Source organism: Periplaneta americana, chromosome 6 (genome assembly GCF_040183065.1).
Source record: "Periplaneta americana isolate PAMFEO1 chromosome 6, P.americana_PAMFEO1_priV1, whole genome shotgun sequence".
Taxonomy (NCBI): Eukaryota; Metazoa; Arthropoda; class Insecta; order Blattodea; family Blattidae; genus Periplaneta; species Periplaneta americana.
The window spans coordinates 55,565,191-55,579,999 of NC_091122.1; the positions used below are offsets into that span (position 1 = coordinate 55,565,191).

Consider the following 14,809-nt stretch of genomic DNA (forward strand, 5'->3'; position numbering starts at 1 on the left):
TCCTCATCTTGGGGTTGCAGTTGAGCAGTGCTGTTGTTGGCACTCGCAGCTGTTTAATTACCTCAACTTATAGTTTTGATTTTCTTGTACAGTAGAACCCCGATTATCCGTCACCCTATTAACCGACTGGCGGATTATCCGACTGTCTTTCTCGCTCTTTTTTTTCTTCTTCATAAATAAATAACTTATATGAAGATCTGTATTGTACATAATATTAGTAGGTTCTACATATGTTTTTGCTAGAGAGTGTTATTACAAGCCTTTATCGTTATATAACATTGTCTGCTGTTCGAATTGGCGTTCTATAATATAACTTGTAGGCTTAATTAATTGATGAACTAGTGGACTTACTCGTGTTAAATATGTAATATTTTCCGGCTTACAGCTGTTTCAGTGCATCACGCACCATCATCAGAGCCTACTAGATCGCGGCGTCATCTCGAACTTCTCTGCCTGTTAGGAGGGTGTGTTTTATTTTTGGAATGTGTTGGATTGTGTAGTCGAATAGTGTGTGTGTACTGAAATTGATCTTTGTGTTGAGGATTTGATCGGGGTGTGTTTTAGTGTGTTTGTATATTTCATATTGTTCTACGTAGTGTGTTGAGCTTTGGTTCTTGGGTTGTGTGTGTAGGATTTCCATGTCCGTATTTATGTTATTGTATGTATGGTTGGCATTGGTTATGTGATCGGCGTTGTAGATGTATTGTGTCCTCTGGTTATAGCTTTAATGTGTTCTTTGTAGCGAGTTTGGAATGATCTGCCTGTCTGTCCTATGTAGAACTTGTCGCAACTATTACATGTGAGTTTGTATACACCTGTGTGGTCGTATTTATTTGTTTGTGTTTTTTGTGTGTTGAGATGTCTTTGTAGTGTGTTTTCTGTTCTGTATGTTATATTGTATTTCTGTTTTCTGAATGAAGATGCGATCTTATGTGTGCTTTTGTTTTCATATGTTAGTGTGATGTATTTCTTGTGTTCTTGTGCTCAACACACAGATCAATTTCAGTACACACACACTATTCGACTACACAATCCAACACATTCTAACAATAAAACACACCCTCCTAACAGGCAGAGAAGTTCGAGACGACGCCGCGATCTAGTAGGCTCTGATGATGGTGCGTGATGGACTGAAACAGCTATAAGCCGGAAAATATTACATATTTAACACGAGTAAGTCCACTAGTTCATCAATTAATTATATTCAAGTGTTGAAAGTGGTCTACGCAAGATTCAAAATAAACTTGTAGACCGATATAAGATGTCTTCCACGAGTGTTAACAGAAAACGTGTTGTGCTAACAATCGAAGAAAAATGGAAATAATTTAATGGTTTGAGAAAGAGAAACTGTGGCTCATCTTGCGGCAGAATACGAGATTGGAGTTACAACTGCGCGAATTAATAGAAAAGAACAAGGATAAAGTGTAAAAAGTATGTAAATCTGCAACATGAGGGCTCATTTATTCCTATCTTTCCTGAGACAGTAATTACAAAAAGCTTTCTTCTCCCTTAAAAACCCGCACTTGACAACCAGTCTTAAATTAGTGAACTTCTGATCCACTACATAGAGAGTTAAATACAAGACAATGGCAGAAATTTCAAAATCTTTCATGGTACGGATTATCCGAATTTTTCGATTAACCGTTCAGTCCATCCCCTTCATTACCACGGATAATAGAGGTTCTACGACAGTCTACTATATACAGTCGCGAAGCTCAATATGTAGTAAAAATGCAAACAGGGGTAGTTGCCCACCACTAGGATCGCTACTATCGCCTCATCATCGCAGATCTCTCTCCTAGCAGCCGACAAAATATGTTACACTTTCGTTGTCGTGTTCTTTTGGAAAAATTAACACCTTCCTTCCATTATTGAAATATTAAATGCATAAAGTTAATTTATTATTTTAATGAAGTATATTAAATTCCACTATAAACTCTAAGATACCTGCAAGAAATAAGTTAATATAATTTTTGTTTGTGCAAAACGAACTGAAATTTACTGTAATAGCTTCACTCATTCAAGATTATAGCGATAATTAACTATGAATTGAAACCAATAAATATTAATTTGCATTTCTCTTTACAACAATAAAACTGGAAATATGAATTAATGGACTAACTTACGTGTACCGGTACTTGTAGTGTAGGCTTACGTAGTTAACAAAATGGGATGAGGTTAAGCAATAATAATCACACCAGAATTGGAAGTAAAACGTGATCAATACATTTTATTGTAACAGACTTTTTCTACGTCTCTAGTAAAGCAACAAATAAAAATAACAACAAAATTAACAGCTATAATTAAAAACATATCCTTTGAAGAAAAAATTAGGCCTAAGCAATAATAATCCCACCAGAATTGAAAATAAAACGTGATCAGTGAAGTTCATTAAAACAAATTTACTTTTTCTACGTCTTTAGTAAAATAACACATAAAAATAATAACAAAATTAATAGCTACAATTAAAAATATATCCTCTGAAAAAAAAGTAGACCTAACCTTTATTTCTCTGGAAATTTAGCAGCCTAAGTGACAGAACTTTGACCGGTATCTAATGTCCTTTCGGTTAGACTGAAACATTTCATTGTGAAATTTAAGGATATGTATTCTAACAGTCACAAAGAACTTCAAATTAACAGTTTTGTTTCTGCACAGCATTCTTGTGGAAACCCAGGAACCTTTTTGAATCTTTCGGAAATCGGAAAAAGGAAAACTCTGGCCTCTTTCTCTTACTGTTGCTACAATTTATAGCACTACAAACGTCTCCTCCTTGTCCCATATTATTATTCCAATTATTATATTTTAGCCATTAACATTTTCATTATAACCAATAACGAACATTTCACAAGCATCAATGTGAAATACGCAACGAGCTAGCACTCGATATAAATACGACACAGTCCAAAGTCGACCATGGACAGTCTAGTGTTTCTAGTTGCTAACCGCTTGGAGCGCTTTATCGCGAGATTTGCAAAAAAACACCTCAAGCTTCGCGACTGTATATAGTAGACTGTGGTTCTACTGTATTTGGATGTCGATTGATCTGGGATATGTTGGGATCAGAAGATACTAACAACATGTGTAGGACATCTAAGTTTCTCTGACAAGTACACTTCGTAGCGTGGTCTAACCTGTACTTTTGTAAATGTTTGTGTCTTGCCTCTTGAGCATCTTCAGATAACATCCCAATAGGAAGTATCGCAGTTTCTGCAATTTTTCCTCCATGTATCAGTATTTTATGCACGCTGGATGGCATGTATTACCATGGATATATCTATTGTACATATAAATGGGCTGCATCATTGGTGTAGTTCTCAAACGCTTTAATATATTGTATATTGAATATCCACATGAAATGGTGCATAAAATTACAGAAAATCTGTGAATGAGGTCTTACTAATGCCCGTTATATTGGCTGTAATTTGTGGGTTTTCAAAAAAACCAACGTGGTATAATGTCATCATTTGGTGTCCCAGGGCCACCAGATTTCGGTTTGTCAATAAGAAGACCTAATTGAGAGCGAAATCCAGAAATAATCCCCTGTTTTCTAGCTTCAAAAATATCTTTGTTGTTGCCTCTGACCTGCCAAGAACAATGTTTTTTAGAAAATAATCCTTTTTACGGTGACACTGCATCCAATGTCTGTTAAAATAACTTCGAATATTTATCAAAATAGTATGAATGCACTTCTCACTATTAGAATCACATGTTTCAATACATAATTTGTTCAAAACATATCTATATAGTTCATCCAAGTCGCCACTTTTATTGGCAAGTATTGGGAATAGATCACGGCGCGAAATCACCGGTAGCGGTTCTGAGTCTGAAAAAAATTAACCACATGCAGAGCGGTCAGTAGGAGCAAATGAAACTAGGTTAGTCTTAAAGTGCACACTTAAACCTACATTCTGACATAAAAATAAATGTGACTCTGCTGTTATAAGTCAACGTTTACTTTGATAAATAGTTTTAAAAAATCGCATTTCCCGCCGTTAAGATAACACGCCGTTTCTAAAAATTTAAAGTTATTATGAACATCAAATTTACATAATAATTATCTACCAACCTTGTTCTTCATTTTCCATTTCAGAATCACGAAATGTTTCACTCCCAGAACACAGAAAAAAGCTTGCTTCTTACACTATTTCAGCTTGGCTGAGCAATAAAACTGGTTATGGAGTGGAATCCTCGTCAACATCATTGTGTGACGTCCGTATGTTTAGTGTCAAAGCTTCTTTCTCGTAGATAAGCATTCTGTGATTCATTAGCAACAATTTGAGGTAGGAAACGCATAAAAATGAGAACATGTGAAAATTGAATTTGTTCCGGCTAGAATCGCAATCCGACCCACTGTGGACAGGTGAGAATGACACCACTGGATAAAACCCTATTCGCCACCAGTCATCGTGTCCTCCTTTCCGAAGGTCGATTCCAAATATGCCTCCATTCGTCTCTATCTTTCCAAGCTTTATTCCTCTATATTTTATTTTTTTCAGTTATTTAATGACGCTGTATCAACTACAAGGTTATTTAGCGTCGATGAGATTGGTGATTGCGAGATGGTATTTGCGAGATAAGGCCGAGGATTCGCCATAGATTACCTGGCATTCACATTACGGTTGGGGAAAACCTCGGAAAAAACCCAAACAAGTAATCAACCCAAGTGGGGATCGAACCTGCGCCCGAGCGCAACTTCAGACCGGCAGGCAACCCCCTTAACTGACTGAGCCATGCCGGTGGCCTTTTCCTGTTTATTTCATCCCACTTGTATCCCTGTTCTTTTAAGTTCTTCTGAATTTGATCCATCCATCTTTCCCGTGGTCTTCCCATTGGTCGTCTTCCTTTCACTTTTAAATTTAATATTCTCTTTGAAAACTTTTCCTGTCCATTCTTTTAAGGTGTCCAAACCATTTTAAGCTCTTATTTTCTCATTTCCAAGGCGTAATTGTACGACTAATAATTCAAATGCAGTAGCAGACAGTGGGTTTGAAAGTTGAAGCCAAGACGTGAATGATGAGAATATAAAAATATAAGGCCTGTGACGTCCTCATTACCATGCGCAGAATTTATAGATTTTAAGAAATTAAAATTAGGTTTTCCGATTTATGTTTTAGGATTTTAAATCTTATGTTTAGGAATTTACATGATTTTAGGGGAAAAAAAAAAATATATATATAAACAACATACTGTTAATATTTTACAACGGCCTGGTAAAGATTGCCATTCTTTGGGACACATTAAGTCCTAACCTACGAATTAGGTCTTTTTAGGTCATATTACATTTAATAATGTTATTCTTTGCTACATAAAACCAACAAGAAAAACAATATTTCGAGAGTAACGAGATAGCAACAAAATTGATTCGAACCTAAGAATCCGGGTCTTGCTCATTACTATTACATAGCCTAATTTTACAGCAAATTAACTGGACGTTCCTCTTTCTTCGCAAACCGATCAAATAGGCCACAACATACTGAATAACTGCTACTACAAGAAGCTAGAGACAAATCTGCATTTGTTTCTAAACTCTCGATATATTTAAAATACTGTATACCTAAGTAAATACATCTCGTAACACAAAAGAATAAAATAACAAGAACACCCGCAAACAAGAGAAAATCTAACAACATAAATGAAAACTTTTACGCAGGGAGAGAAAACTAACAACACGTTACTCAATTTTCTAAAACCAAGAAGAGAGAAAGAGAGACAGAGAGAGAGAGCTTCCGAATACAGCCGAAACCGGCCGTGACTAAGGAGTACAGTTCTCAGCGGTGGCTAGGACGCCTCCAAATCGGCTCCCTTCGCGCGTTCTAGTCAAGTTTAAACACTCTTCTAACCAGCTATCTTTTTGGTTGAACTGATGTTGTCATGGTTACCGGGGAGTAGCGTCATGTAGCCGACTCCTCTCTCCCGCTCTCACATAGACACTGCTGGCTGCTTGATGTCGACTATACAGAGTCCGTGGATATACCAAAGTAGCGCAATCACCCAGTTGGCCGCCATTGTTATTCCTTTCGAACACGCTTGGGATAGGAATATTTAAAGTAAAACTCAGATATTTTTAATTTGAAGGGCGAAAACTTCTAAAGGATTTTCTTGCAGTTTAGAACATTATTGTCAGTCAACATACCAATGTATAAAAACTCCATATAATAATTATTATAGCATAAATACGCATTTAAGTGTTCAATACACTCCTTCATAAACATCACAGTTATAGGTATTACAACAACTTAATAAATTACAAGTAACAAATGAAAACAACAATGTTGCAAATAAAATAACAATAATCTAAACATTTCCAACTGCATTCCTCGTGCAAACTCTCCGGCTTCCGCATATAAGGGGACACTATACTGAAATTAGTTTTAAGAGTTTACAATAGCGGAATCAATAACTACCACACTTACGAAGCTAGATTCACCAAGTTTTGATCACTGGTGTATCTGCTTAATAGGAACAAATATATAAAATTTCATCCGCCTATGATAAGTGATTTGCATTTCATTAACATTTTATTGAAATATTGAACCGCTTTATATAAAAAGTCGCTTGCATTACAATTGACATTATTGACATTCACTTATATGGATCCTTACATACATGGAATCAAAGCTTACTATAGGGGTTTGCTGTAAAATTAATCAGTAAATTACTAGAATTTTTTATTATAAAATAAAAAATAAAATTAATAGCCTTAAAGATTCCTACTAATTTACCCATTCACTGTACAGAAAATTCCAATAGTAATGTTTGTTCCAATGTATATAAAGAATCATATAAGTGAATATCAATTAAAAATAATGTAAATTGTGGCGCAAGGGACTTTTTATATAAAGCAATACAATATTTTATTAAGTCATTAATAAAATGCAAACCACTTACCATAGACGGACAAAATTTTGTACGTGTGTTATTATTAACCAGATATACTAGTGATAAACATTTTGTGAATTTAGCTTTAAAAATATGGAAGTTAGTAATTTCAGTACCGGTATAGACTAATGTCCCCAAGGACACACTGATGTGAGATTTGGTCAAAAAAATCGTTTCTTTGTTTTTATCTTTAAAAATTTGTTTGTGGTCTAAAGATGCCCTTTTCATGGCCATACGACCGGTCTGTCAGCTGTTTAGAGTCACATTTTTGAAAGGCTGAGGGCTCTGACTGTTAATTTAAATGCTCCGTCCACGCCCTCCACTCTGAATTCTGCGACCATTTTGGAAATTACGCTGCATTTCATACATCATTTATTATATTAGATTTCCGATTGATCTTCTCGACTTCTCGAAATATTTCTTCATACTGTAGAATCCAACAGATGTTAGGCCTACTTCAAAGGCTGCTTTCCTTTGAAAGATATTCAGTTACAAAGGAGAGCACAACTCTTGTCTAAAGGAAAATTGCACTTGTTGCTAATAGCAACGAGTTAGAAAGAGAGAGATTCTTCTCTTTCTAACTCGTTGGCTAATAGCCATAACAACGTGTTTTCCATGCTTGGGTTTTGTTTGTGATACAAGAAATATTTGCAAGTTTCTAACAGTTTTATTATTAGTGTTATAATACCGTCTACAGTCTATAGTGATAGTGATTTGTAAATAATATTTATCTAGTATAGCGTTTTCATAAGTTTACATAGATTTTTTTTCAGTCATCTTTATTTACTAGTGTAGGTTAGGTGTGCACAATGGTAGTGTATATAAGGGTTTGTTCTGCATATAGTATGCTAGGTCTATAGGCTAAGTTTCAAAATGCCCAGATTCATTATTATCAGCCCAAACTTTGAAGTCAATTTTCTCCACTTTAATTTTCTGTAAATTTGCATTGCTATAAATGCTGCTCTTTCTACAGATTTTGACTACATGCATGATTTTTTGTAAATGTTTTTGAATATGTTTTTAACAAAATTTGCCATCAGGATTATACCCAACACTCATATTTTTTGTTGTTGTTTAGTCAACTGTCCGAAGACAGGTTTGAACCTCATAAGTAACACCAAAAAGGCATCACTCATGAGACAACTAGGCCAGGAGATAATGGGGTAGGGTGGCCAGTTCCTTTCTCCCTCCAATGCATACTTCGCCGATTAGCTACATATTCCACTAATCAGACTTAAGATGCATACAAACAATTGTTCTTCCTCTGACACATATCATCAAGTGAGATGTACTGCCTGATTATATATATATATATATATATATATATATATATATATATATATATATATATATATAAGCCAGAATATGAATAAGAGATATTTTTAATACTAATTGTTTTACGCTAGAGTTTATTTTTTTTTCTGTTTTTTACACTTCAGTGCGTCAAATATTTTTAATTATTTTTTTAGTAAAATAAAAAGGAAAATTGTATAGTAAGTTTTGTTTCTGAAGGTCTGACACGTATCTAGACAAAAATTCTGGACAAAATGTAGTAATTTTTGAAAACCTTAATTTACACAATTTAAAATTTAAAATAAAAAAGTACAAAATTTCATAGATGTACCTAGAATAGTTTAGAAAATTGAAATTTCACATCAGTCTAACCTTAATAGGGTTTCTAGTTTCTACGGTCTTTGTATTTTCCAATCGAGCCAAACAATACAATCTTGTCTCAAGAATGAATTTAGAACTTCACAAAATAATATATTATGTCATTCTTGCAAATAGCAAATAGGATTAAATTCAGAAATTCTTGACTTGAAAGGGAGAAGATGGTAAAAATTTGACACCGATCCTTATTGGTACGTGATTTTCATTTGTTTCGTGTAGAAATATCATTGCTGAAGCAACTTAAATTCTAGATTATTTTTATAAAAATATTTTGGGCCCAAATTTTGAAAAAATAAATATCAAAATACAGTCATTCATTAATCTCACAATGTATGCTCGCTTAGGTAGCGAATCGTTCCTTTTCATATTTATAGTCACTTCTTTCCTTTTTCCTTATTTCTTTCACCTTGTCACAGAGAGAACAAATGTGCGCTTTTTTCATTTCTCTGTGAACAGTTCTGAACACAGCAGCACTGCATTTTTTCGCATTTAAATTACATTCTTTCCCTATACAACTGTATACTGCATAGCGCGCGCTGGACTACCAATGGCGGATTTGTCGGCATTTGCCGGCTCAAACAATTGCGGTACTCTGGATATCCACGGACTCTGGACTATACAGGTTACAGCGCTATCTGTTATTTTTCAGTACGAATTATTTGTACTATGTACAGTATAGCGAGCGGGCATCACCAACAGAATGTGGTCGGCTTTACGTAACTTACATCTTAGTCGTAGTGAATAATAAAATTAATATAAAAGGAAAAATGCTCGTCATTTGCTGTAACTTGTCTGTGATCTTAATTCAGCTGGAATTATTACTGCCATATTGGGTTCGATCCCAGGTGGTGACAGGATTTTTTCTCGTTGCCAAACTTTCAGAACGGCCCCGAGGTTCACTCAGCCTCCTATAAAATTGAGTACCGGGTCTTTCCCGGGGGTAAAAGGCGGTCAGAGCGTGGTGCCGACCACACCACCTCATTCTAATGCCGAGGTCATGGAAAGCATGGGGCTCTATCTCCATGCCCCCCAAGTGCCTTCATGGCATGTTACGGGGATACCTTTACCTTTTTTTATTGTGTTCTGGTAAAATATTAGGGGAGGCTCGGCCTCCCTTGCCTACCCTGAAAATCCGCCGCTGTTCAAATGTCCTGAACTTGTGCATAGCTGAAAGCGCCACTACTTCAGAATATAAACAATTAGCTACTGTACCTTCCCATGTATCATTTAGGCCGTCTTCGAAGGATGTATGGTGCTGGGCGTGGAACCTCCATCTGTCATATGCGTAGTCCTCGGAGTCGTCGCTCCCGCTGCTTTCTGTTGTTTCTTCATATCCATCTAAAAGACAACGTAATTCTGAGTTGAAATCTTCATAATACACTGTTTGATGACTACGAAGAGGATAAATAGGTATAGCTTATTTTATTTCATGGAGTGCAGTTTCATAGAAGGACTTTGCCGACAGACCTTCTACTGCCCACTATCATAAATAAATGTCTTGCTGACGGAAATCTTATCTTCTCTTGTTAGTAACCAATCACAACCCTCGTTCAGAAGAATTGATAGGCTCCCGTCAAATCCACGTGGAGGCAGAGTTGTCGCATCTTTTCCGAATTCCAAGAATCCCGTCAGTCTCACTGTCTCATTTCGAGGGTCACCAGGATTTTGGCATCTGTGCAATGTTAGGACGAGAGGACAGGATGGAATTGTCATAGGTGTTTGTGTAGGAAGTCATAAATCTGTAAGTGGGTGTTCAAAGGAGCCACCGAACTGCACTCCTTGAAATAAAATGGAGTATACTGTCACTTTTAAATTTAATATTCTCATTGACATACTTGCCCTGTCCATTCTTTTAAGGTGTCCAAACCATTGTAAGCTCTTATTTTCTAATTTCCGAGCCATACTTGTGCCAATAATAATTCAAATCTCCTGAACTTGTGCATAGCTGAAAGCGCCACTACTTCAGGATATAAACAATTAGCTACTTACCTTCTATTTGATAACGTTGTCTTTGCTCCAACTCATTAATCGCTCTCATTTTCAGCACCCATGCTCTGACGTTTCTGTTAAATGTCGCCAAAGGGTCATGCTCGTTGCTCTCGTTGTCCTCTTCAGTGTGTGCGGTAGCCGTTGTCTCAGGAAATTCACTGGATGTTTCTTGTTCAGCTAGAAGACAATGTAATTCTGAGTTGAAACCTTCATAATACACTGTTTGCTAACTATGAAAAGGATAAATAGGTATAGTCCGGATCAGCTTACTTCAAACCCTAAGGGTGAAACCTAACCATTTTCCCCCCATTACTACATAGACTAATGAATTATGGTGATTTTCTAGTTTGGAGGTTGAATTTTCTTTTGCCAACTTGGTTTCGAATTTCGATACTAACAAATACTACAAATGATAGTGATTTTGTAACTGGTATGTTGGCAGCTGAGACAACTATCTACAATATTTCTCTGTACTGGAGTTCGATGAAATTAAAATTGTGCTAGATTTCTGAATCGGTTACTGGAAGCTAGTGAAATTTGAACATACTAATAATTAATTAATATCATTATTAATATTAATACATATTAGTTATTTTATGTGTTGCGTTTTGGTTATAATTCAAGATTATAGTCAAGTAAGTTTTCGAAGTTAGTACTAATAATTTTCACGTGGTCAAACAAAATATATTTTTAGGTTAGGTCTCGTGAGCCAATTATTTAGGCAAACTAATGAATTTCGTATTTGCCAGGCAAAATACTTCCCATATAGGTTGCCTATGAAAATATGTTACAAAATATTGTATTATTTAGAATAACCTTCCAACATAAAGTATGGTAAGTACATAAGTAATTTAGTACGTAGGATCGTGTGATATCTGATAACAGTTGGCAACACTGACAAGACGGCAATATTTGCTGTTTAGGAACTGTTCTTATGTGACCCTCACTATACTGTCCGGCCGAATGGTTATGTTGCATCCCGGTTTGCACCGCTCGTTTCTCCTGTCCTCTCTGAAAGGGCTAGTGCCTGAGTTGTTAGGCTCTTCTCTGCAAATATTTTCTGTACGGGACTGGAAGTTTGCGCAGCATTATACAGCTGTTTAAAGTAATTTAAAAAAAAGGTCCTAGTAAGTAAGTAAATGTCATGTGATTTCCCCCGTTTTGACGACCATGTGACAACCACTCGGATGGACAATAGCATGACAACATGTACGTCAGCAAACTGTTAACAGTAAGTGAATTATAAAAATAAAGTCTGAAAAGAAATCAAAAGATGAAGCACATATCTACGGTTACTTCTAATATAGTTATAACCTCAAAGAAAAATAAATTCAAGGAGCTGAAATAAAGAAAGTTTAGACTTTAATTACAAATGAAGTTAATTTATCCATATTCTTTTATTTACAGATGGCTCCTAAATGTTGTATGTCTGTGTGTATCAGCAATTACCAGAGTGCTATAAATGAGTGTTATGTTACAGTTCTCAAATTTCCAACTGAAAAGGATAAGTTATGTGGCTAGAAGCTACTCGTATACCATGAATGTCTTCACGTTAACAAAGCATTCAGTTGTGTTTATTAAACACTTAGGAGTAAACGAATTAGAGACGGATCTTTATTTAGTCGTATCCCTTATTATAATAACATCACCATGGCATACAAGAAACAATAAAAATTCCAAGCAAGAAAATAATAAGCTCATTTTTAAAGTAGATCCATTGAGAGATAGTAGTATTCAATGGTTTTATGAATGTAAACGACATTTCATACAAGTTGAGAGGATGCGAAGGCATTTCTTTCCCCTTCTACTTGCCCTGAGTCCGTCAGTGACAGACTGGTAGCTGTTACCTCTTATACTTGCACCCCTCAAGCTGTACACACTAGCAAATAAAACATTAAATATAGTACATAAGTGCATATAAAATACAGTGTCACAGTTATTTGATAATTACTTGTTACAGTATATTTTAGTATTGTTCTTACAATATTTTCAACTAATAATTAATTAGGTTAAGGAATGTTAGTTTGTATTATGAAGTCAGGGGAAGCGACACAGTGCAGGTTTTCCCAATGTGTATGCTGTAGATTAGCAACTAGCGGTGGAGAAAACATTTATCTTCTGTTGTCAGTATAGTTCGCACCAGGGATTTTGGCAGATGGATTTTCTTAATGTGAACTGGAGAGCGAGTTCCTCACCGCTGCAAGATCGGCTGTTATCTCTGTCGCAGTGGAATGGGTAGGACTTAAGAGTAAACATGCACGTCCGAGTATTTATGCACTCTGGACAGTCACCTCCAAAACCTAACAAATATTACAGTAGTCTATATGTGTCTTTGGTATTCCCAAGAAACTTGTTCGATTAATTAAAATGTGTCTCAATGAAACTTACAGCAGAGTCCTTATAGGCCAGTTTCTATCTGATGCTTTTCCAATTCACTGCGGGCTAAAGCAAGGAGATGCACTATCACCTTTACTTTTTAACTTCGCTCTAGAATATGCCATTAGGATAGTTCAGGATAACAGAGAGGGTTTGGAATTGAACGGGTTACATCAGCTTTTTGTCTATGCGGATGACGTGAATATGTTAGGAAAAGTCGACCTGGTTGGCGAGTTGGTATAGCGCTGGCCTTCTATGCCCAAGGTTGCGGGTTCGATCCCGGGCTAGGTCGATGGCATTTAAGTGTGCTTAAATGCGACAGGCTCATGTCAGTAGATTTACTGGCATGTAAAAGAACTCCTGCGGGACAAAATTTCGGCACATCCAGCGACGCTGATATAACCTCTGCAGTTGCGAGCGTCGTTAAATAAACCATAACATCTTTTTTTTTGTTAGGAAAAACTCCACAAACGATTAGGGAAAACACGGAAATTTTACTTGAAGCAAATAAAGCGATAGGTTTGGTAGTAAATCCCGAAAAGACAAAGTATATGATTATGTCTCGTGACCAGAATATTGTACGAAATGGAAATATAATCTGTTATAATATGGAAATATATATGTATATGGAAATATGTTAATCCTTAATCAATAGATAAGACTGAGTTTTACGAAATACGAACATTAAGGGATGGAAAATGGGAAGCAGTAATGATCAAAATAATTATACCGATTTATTTTTTTTTTAACCAGCAGACGTGCAAAGATTCACTCATAAAATTGGGTTAGACTATTCATCTCATCATCTCTCAAAATTGTTTCTAAAATGTATAAGGAAAGTAAAAAAATTCAATTTCATGTAGGCTATTCCCTTGAAATAACTTCAGGTTTTTTTTTTTTTTTTTTTTTTTTTTTTTTTTTTTTTTTTTTTTTTTTTTAAACTTCCGAGCAGAGACGAGAGAGAAAGAAGTCGACGATTTTAAAAATTCACTAAACTATATTTAACTACAGACGTAAAATTTAAAATCAAGATTACTCTCTACAATATTGGTTAAACATTCTTAGATTTCTTAAATACCATATCCTAAGGTACTGATGAAAAGGGAGAAGGGAGTGAGAAATCTCATGTCATCTGATCTCGATGAAAGTCGATATCTGGGGATCTTTGCGATCACAGAATACGAATAAGGTATTATTTAGTCCGACTTTGTCCCTAAAGTGGTGGAGTGGGACAAAAATGGGTGAAAAATTAAATAGATATCTTAGAGGTTTTCGAGACGAAAATTACGAATAATACAATTTGTGCGAATTCAATATGGCAGTTTCAGCACTATGAATTATATTTTAAAAAATTAAACATCGGATATCGCACAGGTAGCACATCTACAGCATTTAAGGCGGTATGTAACACCTTTCGATAGTAGGCCTATACATTTAGTAAAATCCAAAGTGTAATTTCTACATATTCTGAATGAATGTTGTGCTGGAATTTAGTATAGTCATCAGCCAATACCTCTAGATTAATAAACAACTTTTTAGAATCCATAAAATACAGTATTTATTGTGAATGGTAATTATATTTTTCAATTGGTGCAATTTCTGCAGGGAAAATTGGTTTCTCCGATATTTTGTACGATTTCGAATATTTTAAAATGCTTTCTTCTCTGTTCTATTCACAATGTGCGCGTGAAGAAATTATTGCCCTTGTAATATCCATTACAATCCTATTTATTATACTCTTATATAAATCTAACTTCCGCAGCATGCAATTTTACCCAGTTAACCAAATTATATTTTGATTATTAAGAAAAATCGTAATTTTATTAACTTGAATTGTCGCACCACCAATATAAGATCCCTAGATTATTACTGGACAAATCTTGTATATTGA

General features: G+C 35.4%; 1 long non-coding RNA gene across 11 annotated transcripts in view; it reads left to right on the forward strand.

The window, feature by feature from the left end:
* LOC138701336 (uncharacterized) overlaps positions 1-14,809 on the forward strand; it is a 208,919-nt gene that overhangs the window by 65,658 nt on the left and 128,452 nt on the right. Inside the window, exon 6 of one of the 11 annotated variants that reach the window (XR_011332521.1) lies at positions 386-476. The exons of the other annotated variants lie outside the window; for them this stretch is intronic. This is a non-coding gene — a long non-coding RNA (uncharacterized lncRNA). Of the gene's footprint in view, positions 1-385; positions 477-14,809 lie in introns of those variants that run through there. 11 annotated transcript variants of the gene reach the window in all.